Below are 21239 nucleotides of genomic sequence, written 5' to 3' on the forward strand. Positions count from 1 at the left end.
GAAGCCGCAACGGTACACGTAGTGCACATGTTGCATGCCCTGTCGGACGATCCACAATCCGCACCCATGTGCACAGTAAAAGTCAAAGGGCACCCAGTGGCAGCGCTAATCGACACCGGAGCCACGATCAATCTCATGGCGCTCAGCGCGTACAGACAGCTGCCCGATCAGCCGGCCCTCCACCGCACCAATGTCCAGGTGTACGCTTTTGGGACCCGCACCCCTCTCAGGATATGCGGAGTATTTCAACCAGAGCTGTCCCATGGCGAAGCCTGCCTCACAGCCAAAGTGTATGTGTCCAGGGAAGGGTCCGGATTCCTGCTTGGCTGCCGTACAGCAGTTGACCTGCGCCTCATTCAGTTCGCGTGCGCCCTCCAATCACCAGGCCTCGACCAGCTGGTAGCTGATTTCGCACCTCTTTTCAATGGCATCGGATGCCTTCAGGGCCCAGCAGTGCGACTGCACATTGACAGGACAATAGCCCCAGTGGCCCTCAGGCACAGAAGGATTGCGTTTCACCTTCGGCCGAAGGTGGAGGCGGAGCTCCGCATGTTGGAGGCGGCAGGGATCATCGAGCGGGTGACAGGGCCCACGCCGTGGGTATCCCCCATCGTGGTCGCTAAGAAGCCAAAACAGCCGGACGCCGTTCGCATATGCATTGATATGCGCATCCCGAACTTGGCGATCAAACGAGAGCGCCACCTGACGCCCACAGTGGACGACATCATAGGCGAACTAGCCGGCTCCAGGTGGTTCTCCAAGATGGACCTTCGCTCCGGATACCACCAAATCCCGCTCCACCCTGAATCGCGCCCGATAACAACGTTCTCTACACATGCTGGCCTGTGGCGGTATAAGCGCCTCAACTTTGGGATCTCCAGTGCGGCGGAGGTGTTCCAGAACATCATCAAGACGGTACTCCAAGGACTGGAAGGGGTGCTCAATGTGAGTGACGACATTCTGGTCCACGCCCCCTCTCTCGAAGAGCACATCACCCGCCTCCACGCGGTGTTCGCCCGCCTGCAAGACCGCGGGCTAACGCTACACCGTGAAAAGTGCGAGTTCCTGCGGAGGGACATCAGTTTCTTCGGATACCGATTCTCCGACAAGGGGATGGGACCGGATCCCGCCAAGGTCAAGGACATCCAGGAAGCACCTGCCCCAACGTCAGTGACCGGTGTGCGGAGTTTTCTGGGGATGGTCACCTACTGTGGCCGATTCATCCAAAACCTAGCAGACCTGACGGGACCGCTAAGAGACCTCACCAAGTCGACGGCGATGTGGACCTGGGGCCCGGTGCAGGAGCAGTCTTTCCAGCAAACCAAAGCCGCTCTGTCAGCAGACACCACGTTGGTGTACTTCGACCCACGCCAGGAGTCCCAGTTGGTCGTCGATGCCAGCCCCACGGGCCTAGGAGCAGTGTTGTCACAACGGCAGAGCTGCGGCGAGTGGGCGCCAGTAGCGTATGCCAGCAGGACCCTGACGCCCACCGAACAAAGATACTCACAAATAGAGCGGGAAGCGATCGCTATTCTGTGGGGGTGCCGCCATTTCCATATCTACCTGTATGGGCACCCATTCACGGTCATCACGGACCACAAGCCGCTGGTACCACTCTTCCAAGGCTCCTCGTCTCAGCCCCCTCCACGGATCGAAAAATGGATTTTGCAGTTGCAAGAGTTTCAACTGACCGTGGAGTACCGACCAGGCTCGAAGAACCCCGCGGACTTCCTCTCACGGCATGCCAGACCAGTCACGCCACCGGAAGCGGCAGAAGCCGCGGCAACGGAAGACTATGTCAGAATGGTGGTCGAGCGTTCCCGCCCACTCCCTATGTCGCTACAGGAGGTGGTCGCAGCCACACGAGAGGATGACTGTTTACAGCTAGCGATACAGGCGGTCCGGTCAGGAGACTGGCAGCCTCTTCAGTGCCCTTCACCCCTGCGGACGACGACTGCCCAGACCACACTGAAAGCACTCTACCTGGTGCGACATGAACTGTCGGTGTCGGAAGAAGGCTGTCTCCTGCGAGGCCCGCGCCTAGTCCTGCCAGCCGCCCTCACCCAACAGGCCGCGATCCTCGCCCACGGAGCCCACCAAGGGATCGTCAAATCCAAAAGTCGCCTTCGAAGCAAAGTGTGGTTCCCTGGTCTAGACAACCTGATAGAAACTCTAGTACAACGGTGCCCTGCGTGCCTAGCCACCAGTCTTCCGAGCAGACCGGCGCCGGTGATTACGGAAGAAGGGCCTCGGCGGCCATGGGAGAGAGCAAGTGCGGATTTTGGCAGCCTCCCAGATGGACGCTACATGCTAGTAGTAGTCGACGACTACTCCAGGTATCCAGAGGTGGAGTTTGTCCAGTCTACATCAGCGGTGGAAGTCATCCCAAAGCTTGAGAAGATGATAGCCACCCACGGGCTATTCGGAGAGCTACGGACGGACAATGGGCCCCCATTCACCAGCTCAGAATTCGCAGCCTATCTCGTGTCCCAGGGGACCAAGCACCGCAAGATTACCCCGCGCTGGCCGCAAGCCAACGGCGAAGTAGAACGCATAATGCGGACCCTCAAGAAGACTATTCAAATTGCAGTGTCAGAGTCACGCAGCGTAGAGCAGTCGATCTATCAATTTCTGCGAGAGTACCGGCTCACCCCTCACTGCACCACAGGGGTATCACCAAGCCGCCTGTGTTTCGGCCGGACTGTGACAGACACCATTCCCCACCACGCCCTGTGGGAACGGGAGGAAAACCCAGCGAACTCGTCAGATCTGCGGCGAACCCGGACCAATGCTGCAGCATCTCAGAGGAGAGGTGCCCGAGAACCGACCATCGCAGTGGGCGACCAAGTCCTGGTTCAGGACCGACACCCCTCCAGCAAGTTCCAGACACCTTTTGAAAAGGACTCATGGACTGTCACAGCGGTCAAAGGTACCATGGTCACTGCCCGGAAGGGTTCGGAGATCGTCACCAGGAATGTGTCGCTGTTCAAGAAGATTCTCCCCACGGAACAGGCCACGCCTTCCAGCACGCCAGTCCAGAGAGCTACACCCGACAGCCTGCCAGCCGACCCCGGAACCAGCGCGACAGGCCAAGAGTCACCAGGCCCCGGCCTCCTGTCACCCTGCCTGCAGGAGCCGCCGCCACCGACCCAAGAGCCAAGGGGCAGCCAGAGCAGGTACCATCTCCGCCCGTGCCCCCAGCCATCCCAGAAGTACAGAGACTACGTCACCAGTGGCTAGTCGGCGACTGGAGGTCGAGTCGCAGCCCGGACGGGTGGCCAGGAGCCGCAGAACAAGTAAGACTGTTTCAGTTTATTGAACATGGGGTTTGGAGCTAGTGACCCGGGCCATGAGAGACTGCCGAGAGGGCTGGTCACGGAGGACTAGAAGTGACTGTTGGGAAAAGTTATTCAGTTATGCGTTTTGTTGTTATTGGGTTGGGGAGGAATGTAATGTCGCGATAGGACGTGGGCTAGCCCACACCTATCGCTGTAAACAGGGGAGTGTTTAATAACCGAGACCCCCGTCACGGGGGATAGGCCGAATGGTCTCGCCCCTGCGGAGACCACGTGATGTATCAAATAAAGTGCCCAGGGCTCTGGGCGGGGATTCACTGCAGGATCACCCTAGCACTATACCGAGTGTCCCGTGTGCTTTGTATGTGCATGTAGGCCCCCCCCTTCAAGGCCCACGATATTACAGCCATCTTGCTGCGCGTAAAGCCACACCCCCGCACTTGCTTTTATGACACAACATGCCATCCCGGCTGACATCTCTATACATTGTAATTTTTAGATGTAAAAGGCTTCAGGGAGAATCTACCCCGCTAAAAACACCTTTTCTCTCAGTGAACATGGTGTATGAATAGGTTTATAAACAATGGGCTGTCTACTGACATGTCTGAACAGAGTAAAGGGCTGTGTTCAAGATCACAGAGAAACAGTAGGATCTATAATATTTTCAAATTCTTCGTTACTGGTTTCTTCAGTAGTCACAATTTAAATATGACACATAATCACCAATCCCTAAAAAGTACGATTTTATTATGTATTTAAAAATAGAACATTATTAAACTCTCTAATCACACATAACATAACATAAATTAATTCAAATATATTTTTTATTAAGTGAAAATAGAACTGTTTCCTAAAAGCAGCTGAACACACCACTATCTTTTAGTTCCAAATAAAATCACACCTGCTGAGCACAAGTCAAAGATATTACTCTCCCTTCACCTCCAAACCACCAAGCACAATCTCAGAGATCTGTGGTTATGCAGTCAAACATATCACATCATTTTTTGACCCACAATTGACCTTAATATAACCTGAGTCCTTTTTTTCTACTTCTACCTAAACGATCTCGCAAGACTCATACGAGATCATAAAACACCTAATGGCAGGGTCACTCTTTACATGAGGATCTCGTGAGAGTTTCGCTTGATCAAAGAGCCTCACAGGGTAACCTTCACTTGCTGAAGTTTGCGTAGTATTCTTGCGAGACCCTCGCAGTATTGCAACAGAATTTTAAACTCATCCAGTATCCTAACCATTTACAAAACTCACACTCTTTAGCCAATAATTCTTTCATGTTATAATTCCCTTTTTTGGGGGATATTGTCTCTCACTAGACTCACAAGAGAATGGGAGCACCAAAACAGCAGCTTGCACCCATATATTTGTTCACTTCAAGCAAGAGTCCCGCTAACTAATAAACCTAATATATAAAAAAGGCTACAAACTGAAGACACAAGATTCTCCACTCAGACCTCCAAACAATGAGGCTGCCTTGTGTACTAGGATAAGTGAAAAGAGGAGCCTCTCTTCTGATACCTCTACCCAATTCCAATACATACACACTGGAGTGAGGGCAGGCACTCGCATCTCCATTGACACCCCACTCTTGGATAACAGGTGTCTGTCATAGAATGTAGCCTCTCCACTGGCACCTATCCCCAGGAAGACAGGCATGTATATTAAGGTGTATGAAGAAACTGATCTCTCCACCAAGACCTCTCCTCTGGGCGACGTCTATGAGTAGTGCTGTGAAGGAAGACTAGGTTGTCTTCTAACATGAGTCCTCAGAACAACAAGTGTTCAAACTAGGGTGTGAGGAGGGAGTGAGCTCTTTACTAAGCTCTCGCCCAGGAAAACAAATGTGCAAAACAGGGAGTGGGGAGACACTGTCCTCTACATTCACACCTCTCTCCATAGTGACAAGTGTGCACGGTGGGTTGTAGTCTATTGAGTCCTTTCTCTTGGGTTACATGTATTCATAAAAGGGCATAGGACAGATAAGCATAGTAGGTTTTGGGAGGGACTAGCCTCTCCTCTGAGACCTCTCTTTTCATTACCAGGCTTGCATAGAAGCCAGTACAGATGGACTGCTCTCTGCTAATGCACCACCACAGGGCAACAAACATGTGTGTGAAGAATGACTAACTTCTTTGCTGAGAACTGTCACTTTAACGTCAAGCTTATGTAACAGGGTGTGGAAGAAAGTGACCTCTGTGCTGAGGCCTCTCTCTTGGTTTACAAGTGTGCATAATACAGTGTGGTTGAGGGCTGGCCTCTCCACTAAGAGCTCTCTCCTAGATGATAGTTGTGTATAGCATGGTGTAGTGAGGGACAGGCATCTCTGCTGACACCCCTATCTTAAATGATGGGTGTGCATAGTAGGGTTTAGGAGGGACTAGCCTCATAGATGAGACCTCTCTCTTGCATAAGGGTATGCATACTGGGTATAGGGAGGTAATGACCTCTCTGCTGAAACTTTTCTGTTGGATGAAAAGTGTGTGAAGCAGGGTGTTGCAAGAGACTGGGCTCTCTGCTGAGACCTCTCCCTTGGATAATGGTGTACAGTAGGATGTACAGTAGGATGTTTAGAGGTACTACCCTCTCTGCTGATACCTATCCCCAGTGCATCAGATGGGCGTAGTACAGTATGCAGAGGAACTGGCCTCTCTGCTAACACCCTTCAACAAGATGACAAGAATGTGTACTAGTGTGTGAATAGAGAGACTAGCCTCTCCTCTGAAACCTCACTCTTGATTGGCAGGCTTGCATAGAAGGGACTATACATGGACTTGCTCTCCACTAACGCACCCTCCAGTTCTGACACTGGCTCCTACTTTACCCAGTGGGGAATGATAAAATGACAGTACACCCAATCTACTATAATTCTTTATAGCCATACCCCTAACCTTAGCACAAGTTTTCCTCTGGAAGTTGAGATCCTTCTTCTCAGAACTGATATAGGGACAAAAAGTAGAAGGTTGGCAAGGCCATGCATACTTTGAATGGTGAGTGAATGGGAGCCCCAAATCCAAAAGTCTACTTTATCACAACTCAACTAGTATGGATGTCAAGGTGGTTAGCTTCAGACACCGACTCAAAGCATCAGGCCTGGTGACCCTAACGCACTCGAACCTAAAGCTCTTACATTCACTCTGTGAACAGACTAAGCCACAACACGCCTACCTGAGAACAATATGGGCCATTAGATCCTGCGGGGACAAGTACATTAGAAGAATGGGAGGGACCTCGCCTTACTCCCTCCATATACCAATGGAGGAGGTGCTGAAATTTTTGGCAATGCTAGGTCACCACGTGGTACAGTTGGGGACACTGGCGGGTATCAAAACACATTGGATGATGTTTATACAGATGGTATCCTGCTCCCATTTGAAGAATTGTTTAACAACTTTGGCTTACATAGAGGGCAGTCTCTGTCCTACGCAGTACTGCGTAAAACACTTTGAGACATTTGAGGGGATGATTGGGGGAACCACCACAATCAGAATTGCTGTCTGTAATATTGACCCATGGGATACAATGAAAGGTGGTGACATGTATGCACTGAGCCCTTGCCCCCTCCTTTCTAAAGTCCCTGGAACCTTTGAAACTCAAGTGGGAGCAAACGATTAGTATGGGCCTATCAGACAAGGAATGGAGGAAATACTGGAATACAATAAAATGGTCACTAGGAACCCACCCATCGAGTATATAGCACATAGAAGATGCACCAGCAAATAGTAGAAGTCCAATACATTTTTAATATATGTATTCCAAATATGCTCTTTATTGTGATTCTTCTGGCTGAAAGTTATATACAGACATATAAAAATACAATTCAAACAAGAAACACTAATACATGTCACATTGATATATGTAGAATGAACATTAGATAATATGAGTAAATAAACACATGACCTGACATAAGACACACAATATTTCTCAGAATGCACATTTGACATGAATCATAAAATATGAAACAATCCCTACATCATAGCATATAAGGCAACACTGCCCTTAAGTGTCATCGCCCATTGATCATAAAAATTAATCTATAAATAAAAGAAAAAACACACAATATAATTACCAAAGATAACAGAACACGTGGGGCAAGGAAGACATTCAGCGTGAGTTAAATTGTAGTAAATAACGCTCAGGAAACAGCAAAAGTAGAGGTGACTGTTTATTCCTGTAGATCCTACGGCCTCTCACACGAGAATGCCAACATTCTAAGAGGAGCTCCGCTCCAACATTCTAAAGGTGGGACAGCCCATAAGGCGAGGACAAGGAGGGGGGAAAAGGGGAGAGGGGAAATGCAGGACTAGAATACAACACATCTCCCTGCGAGGCAGAAATTTTCACAAGACTCAAAATTGTACAGTTTGAAATGTCACTGGCCAAACAGGAGGAAAGCGCAACAGTGCTGAACTTTCCAAACATAGTCAGAAGAAAAAATGCATCATCGCAATCCCCCCACAGCTCAATGCCCATACCTGGAGGCCAAACAAACCTTAATGAAAGGGAGAGCGAGGGAGACCCAAAAAGGCTATGGTCCCATTTCGTAGTCAGAATGCCAACTCGGAGGTTTACATTCCCTAGCCTCTCTGAGTTTCCCCCCCATAGGCGTTTCAGGACTGTGACCTTTTTCACAGGTAGGTTTGGATCCAGTAGTGCTAGGACACTTCGCTATGTTGTCCATACTCCACGTGCCTCCATCTTCCAGCACCACCGAATTGTTGTTGACCCGCGTTATCCTCAGTGGTTTAGAATATGAGGAGATCTTGGCCTTAGACAGGGATGGCTTCTTAACGACCACCCACTGGCCTTCACTCCATTTTTTTTGTGACACTCCCCAACGCTGGTCGTACCTGTGCTTGTACTTTTGTTGATGCTTGTGAGTATCTTCCGACACAGCGTCTCTGTCCACCCACACGGGAGTTCCTCCATTTAGCCAGTTGGGAGTGAGTTTGGAACCCGGGTTTCTCCCTTTGAGAGATATAAACGGTGACACTCCCGAGACTGCATTGGGTGATGTATGATATGACCACAGCATTTTCCTGATGGCTTCCTCTACCGGAATCTGGGAGCTCAAGGCAAGCTGGATGGTATCCTTTAACATTCTGTTTGCCCTTTCCACAAGTCCATTGGCTTTGGGACAGTAGAGCGGGGTCTTGATGTGTGAAATGGACAGTGTGGACATGAACTGCTTCATTTCCTCTGAAGCGAATTGAACTCCATTGTCTGTAATTATGACACCTGGTATACCCTCCTTAGAAAAGGCGTCTCTTAGGAAGTTCAACAGCGACGCAGTAGTGATAGACGATACCAGTCTTGTTACAATCCAATGAGAGTGGTAATCTATGAGAACAAACATGAATCTATGGGCTTGGTGCAATAGATTCAAAGGCCCAATTATGTCCAATCCTAGTTTTTCCCACGGTACGGAGGGTACTTCCACGGGAAACAAAGGTGCTTTGCGGACACTCTTGGTTTTGTCACAACTACTACAGGCTGTGCAATTCTTTACTTGATCCTCCACCAGCGAATCCATCCCGGGGAACCAATAGTGTTGCCTAATTTTGCTCTTCGTCATGCTCCTCCCTGGGTGGCCTTCATGGGCAATCTGTATTACCCTTTCATACATGTCTTTTGGAGGGATGATTTTATTTCCTCTGCAAATTTGGTTCTCAAACATGGATAATTCATCCCGCACCGTCCAAAAATGGCGCATGGGCACTGGCACCTCCTGCTTGTTAACAGGCCAACCCTTGCTTATCAGATTCCTCAGAGTTGCGAAATCGATGTCATCTCTCATGGCTTTCTCCCACTCCTCTCGATTGATGGCTGGAATTTCGACTAAAAGGATAGTCTCGTCTGGTGGGTTTTGTATCAGGTCCCCATTGGTCCTTGGTAATCTGGAGAGACAGTCCGCTACTCTATTTTCACTTCCAGGGACATATACCATGGTGTAGTTGAACCCTTGTAGACTCAGTACCCATTTAGATATACGAGGAGTGGTATTTTCCAAACGTTTAGTGGAGAATAACGGTAGTAAGGGTTTGTGGTCCGTCCTCAGTACAAACGGAATGCCCCATAGGAAATACTTGAAATGGTTTATGGCCCAGTAGCATGCCAAAGCTTCTTTTTCTATTGTCGAGTAGTTCAGTTCGGCATCTCTCAGAGTTCTAGAAGCAAAGGCGATCACCGATTCTTGGCCATTAGTTCTCTGCGTCAGGGAAGCTCCCAAGCCCTTCGCGCTGGCATCTGTGGTGAGAGTAGTTTTAGCATTGGGGTTGAAAGCCGTCAGAATTGGTGCATCAACGATGGCTTCTTTAATGAGTTGGAAAGCTGATTGGTGATCTTGTTTCCAAACAAATTCCGACCCCTTCTTCAGCAACTCTCTGAGGGGATGCACATGGTCCGCAAAGTTTTTGATGAACTTAGACATGTACTCCGCCAACCCCAGGAATGATTTGAGTTCATCCTTGTTTGTGGGTGCAGGGGCTAGTTTGACGGAGTCCACCAAACTGGATTTAGGTTTGATTCCCTCGCTTGAGATGGTGTGGCCTAGATAGACTACTGATTCCACCCCTATTTTACATTTGTCTTTCTGAGTGGTGAAACCTGCCTTACTCAGTCTGGTCAACACTGCTTCCAGAATTCTATTGTGCTCCTCCGCTGATGAACCATGAATCAGGATGTCGTCCTGGAAGCAAAGAACGTTTTGTAGGCCTTGTAGTATGTGTTGCATGACGCGTTGAAACACTGCTGCCGCAGATGCCAGGCCAAAAGGCAATCTTGAAAACTGATAAGCTCCGTGCGGGGTTATGAAGGAGGTGAGGGGCTTAGAATCTGGGTGGAGAGCGACTTGGTGGTACGCCGAGGATAAGTCTAGGACCGTGAAGACTTTGGCCCCATGGATGGCTGATAGCATTTCGTTGATGTTGGGGAGGGGATGTCGGTCGACCCAAATGTTAGAGTTCAAGTCCCTGAGGTCCACACACAGACGAATCCCTTTGTTACCCCCTTTTGCAGCTACTACAATGGGCGCCAACCATTCAGAACTCTCGATCCTCTCAATGATCTTGCACTCTTCCAATCTGTCCAGTTCCCTCTTAAGCGGTTCCCTCGTCAGCAGGGGGATAGACCTGGGCCTGTGGATGATCGGTCTGGCATTGGCCTTCAGTTTGATTTTGTGGAGAAAGCCTTTTAGGAGTCCGAGTTTGTCTGTAAACACCTCTGGGAAACGACTGCAGATTTCCATTCCGACATTGACCCTGTCGATCAAGTACACGGGTTCCGGTGCATTGGGGTCCAGTTTGATTCCCAGATCCTTTTGGTGTTTCCACCCTAGAAGGTTGGACCCATTCCTTGTGATGTAGACCTTTCCCACGGTTGATCTGTCTTTGAAGTTAATGTTCATGAGTCTCATTCCTACTAGTGGTATAGGATCCTGATTATAACCCCCAGGTTTGATGTCTGGAGGTAAGAGGCTGGACGCACTAGTTCCTGAATTGGCCAGGAATGTGGCTTCATTGACGAGGGTATATGGAGAACAAGAGTCAGCGTATACCTCATACTTAACGTTGTCCAAAAATATCTCGCACTTGGGGTAGGCAGTGTTGCTGCATTCTGAATAATTGGATACCTGAAAAACTATATCCTCGCTTGGTTGTTGATGGTCCAACTCACTGCTTATCATGTGGGTGACACTGTTTTTTGCACTGTGGCAGAATTTTGAAAAATGGCCTCTTTTCTTGCACTTGCTGCATAAAACTCCCTTTGCTGGACAGCTTGCGTTGTTGGCCAGATGATTGGGATTTCCGCACCTGTAGCATTTTGGCTTATTTCCTGATGCGGTCTGTACTTCAGGACTGGAAGGCGAAGGTTTATGTTTGTAATCTCTACTGGATATCTTGTGTATGTTGTTTTCCATTACTTGTTTCACCTCCACGGCTTCTTTCATTTCGTTCATACAGTACGCTGTGTGTTCTATGCTCTTGGCAATGTCAATGGCATGTTTTAAGTCAGGGGCTTCTGCGAGAAGTCTTTCTTGGATCTTCTTGTTGCAGGTACATCTTACCAGCTGATCCCTAATTAGTGACTCGGTCAACACTCCAAACTCACACGTCGAGGCTAAACCTCTCAGAATGGCAATGTAATTTATCACTTTCTCATTTTTCCCTTGAATGCGCAAAAAGAACTTGTGGCGTTCTAATACAATATTGATTTTATCACCAAATTGGGCTTCTAGTTTCAACAATGTTAACTGATACACGTCAAATTGAGCCTCCCCCTCACCCCCAGCACCTACATTTGCACCTTCAACAATTGAATCAGGCAGGTCATCAAAAATATCTCTCCCTTGCTTCCCTAGGTTATGCAAAAGGACATGTTGTTTACGCATAGCAGAAAACCTGTCACCCCCAATTGCAATTAGGTACGATTCAAACAGATTTACCCATTTTTTCCATGGGATCACAGGATCTCCACTCTCATCCAGAAATGGAGGGGGTTGAGACATTGCGAATGCAGACATAGCGGAGATAAGGAAGGAAAACGTAGAGAAGAAAACAACAGAAAAGAAAATAAAAAGACGTAGGATGAATTTAGGGAAGAAAAGAAACGAGTGGGAGAGCTAAGGATGGAGAATCAAATAGAAGAATATGTGGCCGCACCCCGTGGAACCACCTACGCAATGAAACAGGCAGGAGGCAGAGTACAGAATGAAAGTACTGAAAATTTCATGAGCTGAGCTTGTCAGCGAAACTTCACCAAAGGCATACTAAAAGCTGGAAAATAAACTTGAAGTAATTATGGCTGCACAACATGAAATGACCTTAACCCAGCGTAATGACGTAATGAACAGCAGGTGGCAAGGTACAGAATGAAGGTAACCCAATTTCGTGAGCAAAGCCTGTCAGCGAAAGCTTCCCCACAGGCAGAATGAACTGTGAGGATTACAAAAATTAATGTGTGCTATAAAATTTTCCTGCAGGGGGAGCAGTGTTAAGGAAGCCAGAGAGCAGTGTCTGTCTACTGAGTAGCCTCACTGGAGTTCAGTCAGCGGGACCACGGGAACGCCCGGAAACCGGCAGTCCTTGATGAGGAACTACGTCGTCCCAGCTCTGACAGGAAACGAAAACTTTTCTCTCAGGAACCACCCTCGTGAGAAGCAGCACAACGTTCCCTTAGACGCACACCTTCTGAACCGGCATACCATCGAGGAAATGATGCACAGCGGGCAAGCCTGTGACGACGCTCAAGACTCCTGAGGCAGATGGGAAGTCCTGTGGGAGCGAGCGGCCGGGAACAGAGTCTAAAATGACAGGCAGCACGGCGCTACACTCATCCACAACGCTGACCAAGTGAATCCAAGCGGGATTAACGCTACTGCCACCGGAGCAACTGGCAATGCCTTCGGCTCCGCCACAGCTTGCACAACGCCGATCTCTTCATACGCTCTTATCCCATCACTCTAGAACTCACCACGCTCCGTTTGGGAAATGGCACAGGTCGCGTAACAGCTTCACGACAGCAGGAACCGCCGGTCATCAAGGTTGGCAAGCCCCGCAGGAATAATCACCAAAGAGAGTCCCAGCGAAAATGACAGGAACCACTCTTCAGCAGCCAAGGATGCTAGACGGGTCGTGTAAAGTCAGTAGCTGTGCAGGAACCAATCTTCCTTGAATGATCCACCGCCAGGAAGGATAGATGAGAGGCAGAAAACACTGGGGGTAGGATCCAACCGTCCCCAGCACGGTAAGGTGACTCGTCGCCAAAATATCTGTAGTAAATAACGCTCAGGAAACAGCAAAAGTAGAGGTGACTGTTTATTCCTGTAGATCCTACGGCCTCTCACACGAGAATGCCAACATTCTAAGAGGAGCTCCGCTCCAACATTCTAAAGGTGGGACAGCCCATAAGGCGAGGACAAGGAGGGGGGAAAAGGGGAGAGGGGAAATGCAGGACTAGAATACAACATAAATCAAATAAACACATGATGAGTAGATCTTAATACATAAAAAAGGTTTATACCCTATTTACTGTAGATTCTTAGTAAACGTCCAAATGCGTCCTAATAAATTTCTTATATCTTATTCGAGCACCGAAGCATTATTTTAATGATCATATATATTTCCCTACTATAAATAGTCTCATATATTACATAAATATCCCACCTTAAAGTAATATCATGCAAGTGCATTCATATATTGCGTATCTAGAAATTAAGGGTCCGTCCCAAAAATAGTAATCCATCCTGGTAAGATGTTGGTAAAGTTATTACATGGCTTGCGATTAATATAATATGGTTTACGATTAATATAAGTCACTGCTCGATACCTGCACGGATAATATAAAGCAATTACAATGTATCTTGTGTACATTGAACATAAGAATAAACATAAAAATTGTAAATGAAAATAAAAAAATATATAGATAAAAATGAAAAAAGGAAATGACAAAAAGGGCCCCTCGCAAAATGGCTCAATAGATCAACCAACTTACGATCGTAAAGAGCCACCAATGCCTTCCTTCTGAGCAAACACACAGTAGCATCATTTCCCTAGATTTCTTGCATTATGGTCTATTAATAATGCCTCCGTTATAGCGTATGATCTGATCTTACTTGCGCACTCGTCTAGGTACGATTGCCATTCTAGAAATTGTATACAGTTTTATTCTTGCAGTTATTGGATTCAGTAGTGACTTAAGTTTTAAAAATAGCCCTTTGTTCTCTTTCGTATGTTCTATTGTTGGCATTTTCATTTTAAATTTCATGGGCAAAAGTGCTCCCCCTTTTCGCTTTCTTCATTCGTATATATTGCCACTGTGATATAATTGTTATTACATATTAGGGCCGCTCTGCATCTCTTCTCTTTTTCTTTTTGGGCGGTACCTCTTTTGAAAATGGCATATTAAGAAGTTTGAACCATTGTGCTAGAACTTTGTGTTACTTGACAGGCATTGTTAGGACATTCGTGAGCTAAGGGCCAGATGTATGCACGTAGCAAATTGCGTTTTTGAAATATCAATTTTCACCGAATCGCTATTTTGGAATCTCAAAATGTTAGGTATGTAGGAATCGCAAAATATTTTGTGATTGCTTAATACTACTTAATAGCAATTCTGTAAATAGCGAATCGCTATTAGGTAATATATATGTAATGTGACTCCATTCAATCCAATGGGCCTACAGGCCAATTGGAGTGAATGGTATTGCATTTGCTAATTTGCGACTACCAAATTGATAATTGCAAATTAGCTAATGCAAAGCCGAGGGTGCCCAGTGGCATAAGGCTCCCCTGAAGCACCCCAAAATTTAAATAGTGCTCATTGAAAGTGTCCTACTGGAATGTGTGCGCAACATGACAATTTGAAAAATATTTTTTTTTTTGCATTTTCAGCATTCACACATGGTTACCATCAACTTGAAGTAGATGGTAATTAGCGTTTCCTAAATGCATAGTTTGTATTTAGGAAAGGCTCCTTACATGTGCATTAGGGATTCGCAAATTGCGATTCCCTATTTGCATTAGTAATTTAGGTAATCGCAAAAAATTGTGATTACCTAAATTGCGAATGCAAAGGAAAGGAAAGGCCTTTTTCCGGTCGTAAGCGGGCAGATTCTGCGAATAGGCCCATTTGCGAGCTTAAAAAGGCTTGATACATCTGACCCTAAATTCTTAAGAAAACAGCCAATAAAAAATAATCCAATATCATGAAAAAAAAAAGTATAGCAAGTAGGCCTAGATTACACTGGCAAAATCTCACATGATTTCTGGAATTTTTTTGCTCAAGTCCATGTGAACTACCAGAATACGAGCTACTGTTGTTCGCTGTTCTTTTAAATTAATGCTATTTTTTAGCGCAAAATGTGACCTTGTGTCCAAAATGGACGCAAGGATGCATGTCACACTAAAATATAGCGTCAAATACTGGATTTCCATTTCACTCAATTCTATATTATTTTAGCAAAGTGGTACACAATTATTAAAAAGCATTTTATACAAATTCCGCACATGCCTAATTAATGCAGTCGAAAACCATTTTTATGTTTCTGTAGAAACAAGCAAATACAATAATTCCAAGGCATCCATGCCTCATGGCTCCACTGTTACACATCGAGCTCTCAACAAACATTAGTCTAATTTCTGAATTTACTAATTTTTAGTGTCTTCCTGTATTTTAACATCTGTGCAATTAATTTGCCCCTACACTCACTGCAACACAGGTAAACAGGTTTCAAGGGTTCTGAGACTGAATGCACTCATGTTAGACCTGGCATCTTTGGCGAGTTTTTCACCTGTCTTTTTTGCTTCTGACCTCCTGTTTTTGACTGTGCTGCATTTTCATTTTTGCTGGTGTTGAAACTATGGGCACTTTACCACTGCTAATTAGTGCTAAAGTACAAATACTTCATGTGTAAATTGAGATTGTGATTGGTTATCCATGGTTGGCATATTTGATCTACTGGTAAGTCCCTAGTAAAGTGCACTGGGTGTGCCCAGGGCCTGTGTAAATCCAATGCTACTACTGGGCCTGCAGAACTGATTGTGCCACCCACATGGATAGCCCTGTAACCATGTCTCAGACCTGCCGCTGGCAGTGTCTGTGTGTGCAGTTGTAAACTGCCATATCAAAGTGGCAAGTTCACCCACTTTCCAGACCTAAACATTCTCTTTTTCTACATGTAGGCCATCCCTAGGGTAGGCCTAAGGTAGCCCCATGGGCAGAGTGCAGTGTACGTGAAAGGTAGGACATGTACTGGTGTGTTTTACATGTCCTGAAAAGTGAAATAATGGCAATTTGGTTTTTCACTATTGCAAGGACTATCTCTCTCATAGATTATCATTGGAGCTGCCTTATAACATCTTACAAGTGTTGAAAATTGAAATAACGATGTGAGTAAGCATTCACTAAAGACATTAATTCTCCTTTAAGACCGAGTTTCTTCCGTTGTGTTGACTAAAGTCTGGACTCCATTTTGTATTGTCATGCCTCCACGTGCGTAGCACGAGAAGAGTCCTATCTTCGTGTTAGTTGCGTTTGTAATCTGCCTAGTAACAGTCTATAAATAGCTCCTTTGTCCGTCTGGCGCATGCCCAGACTTGACCACATCTGTTATCAGTTAGTCCTTGCTTGACCATGTTTTCGCGGGCTCAAGGAGTGTGTTAGCTCCGCCCATATATTGATTCTGTATCAAAAATGACCATAAAAGGTAATATTCTTTGCCTCATGTTGTATCCACCCACTTATGAACCCCTCTGTTGTGTATAAAAGGGGACCGTGTATGCAAGTTCGGTGTGCTACTCTATGCAATACTGAAGAGTGTTGTATGGATTGTAGGACCACCCTTAAGGGTTAATAAACTTTGTCTTTGTACTTTACAGTTTCCGTGCCAACTTCCTTGTAGATTCCATTTGCAGGAGAGCGAACCCTTGTGTCCTGCGGGCCTAGCTGGGGCCTATATTCATCAATTGGCGCCCGTCACGTGGGGCTCATCGGCGACTCGGATGCTCGAAGGACTGGTCGTGACGAAGGTGAGGAATTTGGCCGGGGATGTGATCACTGCCAGAGGCACTTTAGTCCTGGCATCCCGAGGTTTTCTTCCTTCCCTTCCGAGCTGACCATCTGGGTGGCGCCGGTCCTCGACTGAGACCTCTTCTGTCGGTCCTGCCGTGACAGCCGTTTGGGCGAATTTTGGAGCTTGGCAGTTGGAATCTGGACACTCTTGATTAGTAAGAACCGTTGTACGGTACTTGCTCCGAGTTTTTGAAGCCTGGGTTGGCTATTTGAGTTTGATTTGTGATGACCGGTCATATCTTGTATTGATTACTGTGAGAATATATGCGTTGCAACACATATAGGCAGGTAATGTGGAGATATTTCTCCGGAGCTGTGTAAATTTGAACGGCACAACGTTTAAGTGCCATTTTTGATAATACTGCATATTTTGCAATATTTTTGAGCATGCCTGCTTTTAGCGCACTCCGTAAGTGGTGCTGCTGCTTTGGAAACCGGTTAGACCTCGAGGATTCTGCTCCAGCCCCCCCAGAGGGGAAGCCTAATAGGGATATGTATGTGAAGCATGGTCTTTCTTCCATAATGTACAGCACGGTATGGAGGAAATACACCAAAAAGGATCCTGAGTTACGATGGCCTTTGTATGGATCGTTTGATATGCGTAAGATTGAGTATGTGGAACAGTGTATGTGCAAACGGCGTGCTCGTCAAGATATGTTTGAGTGTGTCCGGTTATGGGTGAAGGAAGTGCGTGAGCGAGAGAAACGTGAGAAAGCGCTGTTTGAAAAAGAGCAACGGAAGAATGATCATGTGCGAGCACAGGAAGCGAAGCGTCGGGAGGAAAGAGAACAGACGGAGAGACAAGAGAAAGAGCATAGGTTGCAAGTCTCGGGTCAATATGCTGTTCGTCAGCCACTTTATCCTGTTCTTACTAATCTTGACGGTGATTTTAATTTATTAGATCGCTCTCCGCCCCCTTATGTTGGCGCGTCTGCCCCGAGGTCACAGGATTCTGGATCGGCTTCGGATAAGGTAGACACGCGGTCCATGTTATCGGTTGACCGAATGGGTGAGCTTCGGAAAGTTTCTTTTCGTGCACTTAAGGGCAAGTTATCCCTCGCTGAATTGTTGGACTCTTGGGAAAAGTGGCAGGATAGAGAGAAGTTGTATTTTTTGGGACACTTTTCTGATGAAGTGATTTCTGCCTTTCGGAAATATTCGGAAGTTTTTGAGCCTGATGATGTAGTATTAGATGCTAAAGCATTGCGTAACGGTGTATTTTCTCCCTCTAAGGCGCCTGATGCGGCTCGACGGCTGTTTGCATTACGGGACGCGGCGTTTGAACTTAAAGAGAGAGCGCGCCTAAAGACAGGGGAGGAGGAGCAGTCGGATTCACGTCTCGGCGGCGACCAATCATCTACCTACCACTCAGATAAGAGCGAACTAGTGCATGCTAAACCAATGCGAGAGGCGGCACCTTTGTATGTTCCTCCTAAAGGAGCGGGAACTAGTGCGGATATTACCTCCGCCGATGCTAAGGGATATTTTGTGTACAATTGGGTTTATACTCCCTGGCATAGGGCTGATGTTATGGCATTAAAGAATGCATTGCCTGATCCCCGCAAGAATCCAGCGGCCTTTTACGAAGAAGTCAAGGGGGCCTTGAATTCTTGTACTATGACCTTAGCAGATATAGATCTGTTCTTTGGGCTTATTTTACCACCGGATATGTGGCGATCCGTACGGAAGGTGGATGATCAAGCCGCTTTTAAGGCTCGGTGGTCTGAGCTTGAGGATGAGGATAGGGAGAGGAAGCCCGCGCAGAAACCATCTCAGATTATCTTAGATCTCCCCGCTGCTATTTTGACCAAGTTAAAAACAATCATTCCCCCTAAAAAGATTGATTGGAATATGTTAGCTTCGTGTAAACAGAAAGTTGATGAATCAGTTGCAGATTTCTTTACGCGCTTTGAGGAAACATTTCATGATTTTAGTGGTCAGTCACTTACGGATGATACGGGTCGACACCTCTTTGCTGATAAATATGTGGCGAATTTATTACCGGCAATAGCAGCCCGCCTAAAAGCGAGTGAAAGTTCTTGGTCCACCGCGTCCCCGACAGCCCTCCTGACTATAGCTCAGTATTATGAGCATCAGGAGCAAGAAGCGAAGGGGCAGGAGGAGAAGAAATCGAAAGATTTAAAAACGGAGGTGATGTTAGCGCAAGTGTATGGTCCGCCCCGTCGGGGTGTCAATAGAGGTAGGGGAGGATTCTATGGTCCTCCTTCGGGCCGATCTGATTTGAATAGGAATCAATGTGCGTATTGTAAACAATCGGGACACTGGGCCAGAGATTGCCCGGCGTTGTATGCATCGCGTCAGGGGCATAATCAGGGTGGACCGAGAGGTAGAGGGGGTTCCTCGAATTTTAGAGGGAATTCTAATGATCACGCTCGTTTTGAACCTACCGGGCAGCAACGAGATAGACCTAATGTCTTTGATCGACAAAACCAGTATCAAGTGTCAGGGACTGACCGCTCTGGGTACCATGATTCACAGCATGCATAGGAATGCGTTGGATGGGGGTTAGAATCAGTTGAGGTGCCGGTTGATCAGACGGGTCCTTATGTATCAGCGAAGGTTTTGGGTTCTACTGATCAGTTCCTAGTGGATACAGGAGCGACTCGTAGAGCGCTGTCTAAACAATTGGTTCCGAGGGCTCCCCCATCTGGCTTAATGGTTACATCGGTAGGGTTTGACGATACACTCTCCCGAAGCCCTCTTTCTCGACCCCTTACATTCCAGGTTGATTCCTTTTCTGCACCCTGTCCGTTTTTGCTTGCCCCGAACACGCCGGACAACATTATGGGTCTTGATATGCTCAAGCACTTCAGAGCTACGATCCGCTGCTCCCCTGCTGGAGTGCGTGTGATATTAAATGATAATCACCCTCTGTCTGAACGGATGTGTGTGGTTGCAGAGGATGCTGTGTTAGCGACTCTCCCTCGTACTTTGTGGGCCATTTCGGATACCGATGTGGGACAGATGGTGATTCAGCCTGTCCATATTAGTGTCCAGGAGGGGGCGGTGTTACCACGCCTCCCGCAGTATCGTATTTCCCAGGAAGGAGAGGAGGCTCTTATACAGATTGTGCAGGATTTGATTAAGGTGGGAGTAGTGGAGGAAGTTCCCTACAACGTCTGTAACAGTCCAATTTTACCCATCTTGAAGAAGGATACGGATGCCAAAGTTTATCGGTTTATAATTGATTTGAGGGAGGTGAACAAGATCGTGATACCTCAGTTTCCAGTGGTTTCTGATATCACGACGTTGCTCACTTTGGTCCCGCCAACGGCGACCACGTTTTCGGTTATTGATTTGAAAAATGCTTTCTTTTCGATTCCTATTCATCCCGATAGCCGATACCTTTTTGGTTTCACTCTGAATAACAGGTCTTATCGATTTTGTAGAGTTCCTCAGGGCTACACAGAAAGCCCTAGCATTTACAGTCAAGCTTTGAAAAGACAATTGGACTCCTTTGTTCTGCCCGAGGGTGTCGCCCTCATACAATATGTCGATGACATCTTGTTGGCGGCTGACACCCCGGAGCTGTGTGAGAAAAGTACGTTATCCTTGCTTTCCTTTTTGGCATCTCACAATCACAAAGTGTCGAGGAAGAAATTGCAGTTCTGTAGACCAAAGGTGACTTATCTGGGTCACCTTTTGTCTAAGGAGGGGCGTGCACTCACACCAGATCGTATTCAAGTAATTTTGGACACGCCAGTGCCTTCCACGCAGAAGGACGTGCGTGCATTTTTGGGTCTTGTTTCTTTTTGTAGGCAATGGATATTAGGGTTTTCGCACATAGCCAAGCCATTATTAGCCCTTTTGACAAAAGACACACCTATTCCGCTTCCTTGGTCAAATGAGTGTGACACTGCCTTCCAGCAATTGCGACAGGCCCTTTGTTCAGCACCAGTGTTAGGGACCCCTGATTATACAAAACCCTGTTCGCTGTATGTGCATGAGAAAGATGGATGTGCATTATCAGTTTTAGTGCAGATGCATGGCAACAAGCAGCGCCCTTGTGCATATTTTTCGGCTGTACTTGATCCTGTTGCCCGAGCATTGCCTGGTTGTTTTCGCTCGGTTGCGGCGACAGCTGTGTCAATACGCCAAAGCGAGGGAATTGTGTTATCTCATAAGCTGTTGGTATTAGTCCCCCATGCTGTTGATGCCCTGCTTAATCAGACAAAGACGCAGCATTTGACCAGTGCCCGTTTAACGGGATATGAGCTGACGCTTTTGGCTCCTCATATTACGTTAAAGAGGTGTGTAACGTTAAATCCGGCTACATTGTTGCCGTTCCCGGAAGCTCAGTCTGAGGCACGGAAAGCACATGATTGCATTCTTGTGACT

This window comes from Triturus cristatus, chromosome 3_1, assembly GCF_964204655.1.
Source record: "Triturus cristatus chromosome 3_1, aTriCri1.1, whole genome shotgun sequence".
NCBI classification, from domain to species: Eukaryota; Metazoa; Chordata; class Amphibia; order Caudata; family Salamandridae; genus Triturus; species Triturus cristatus.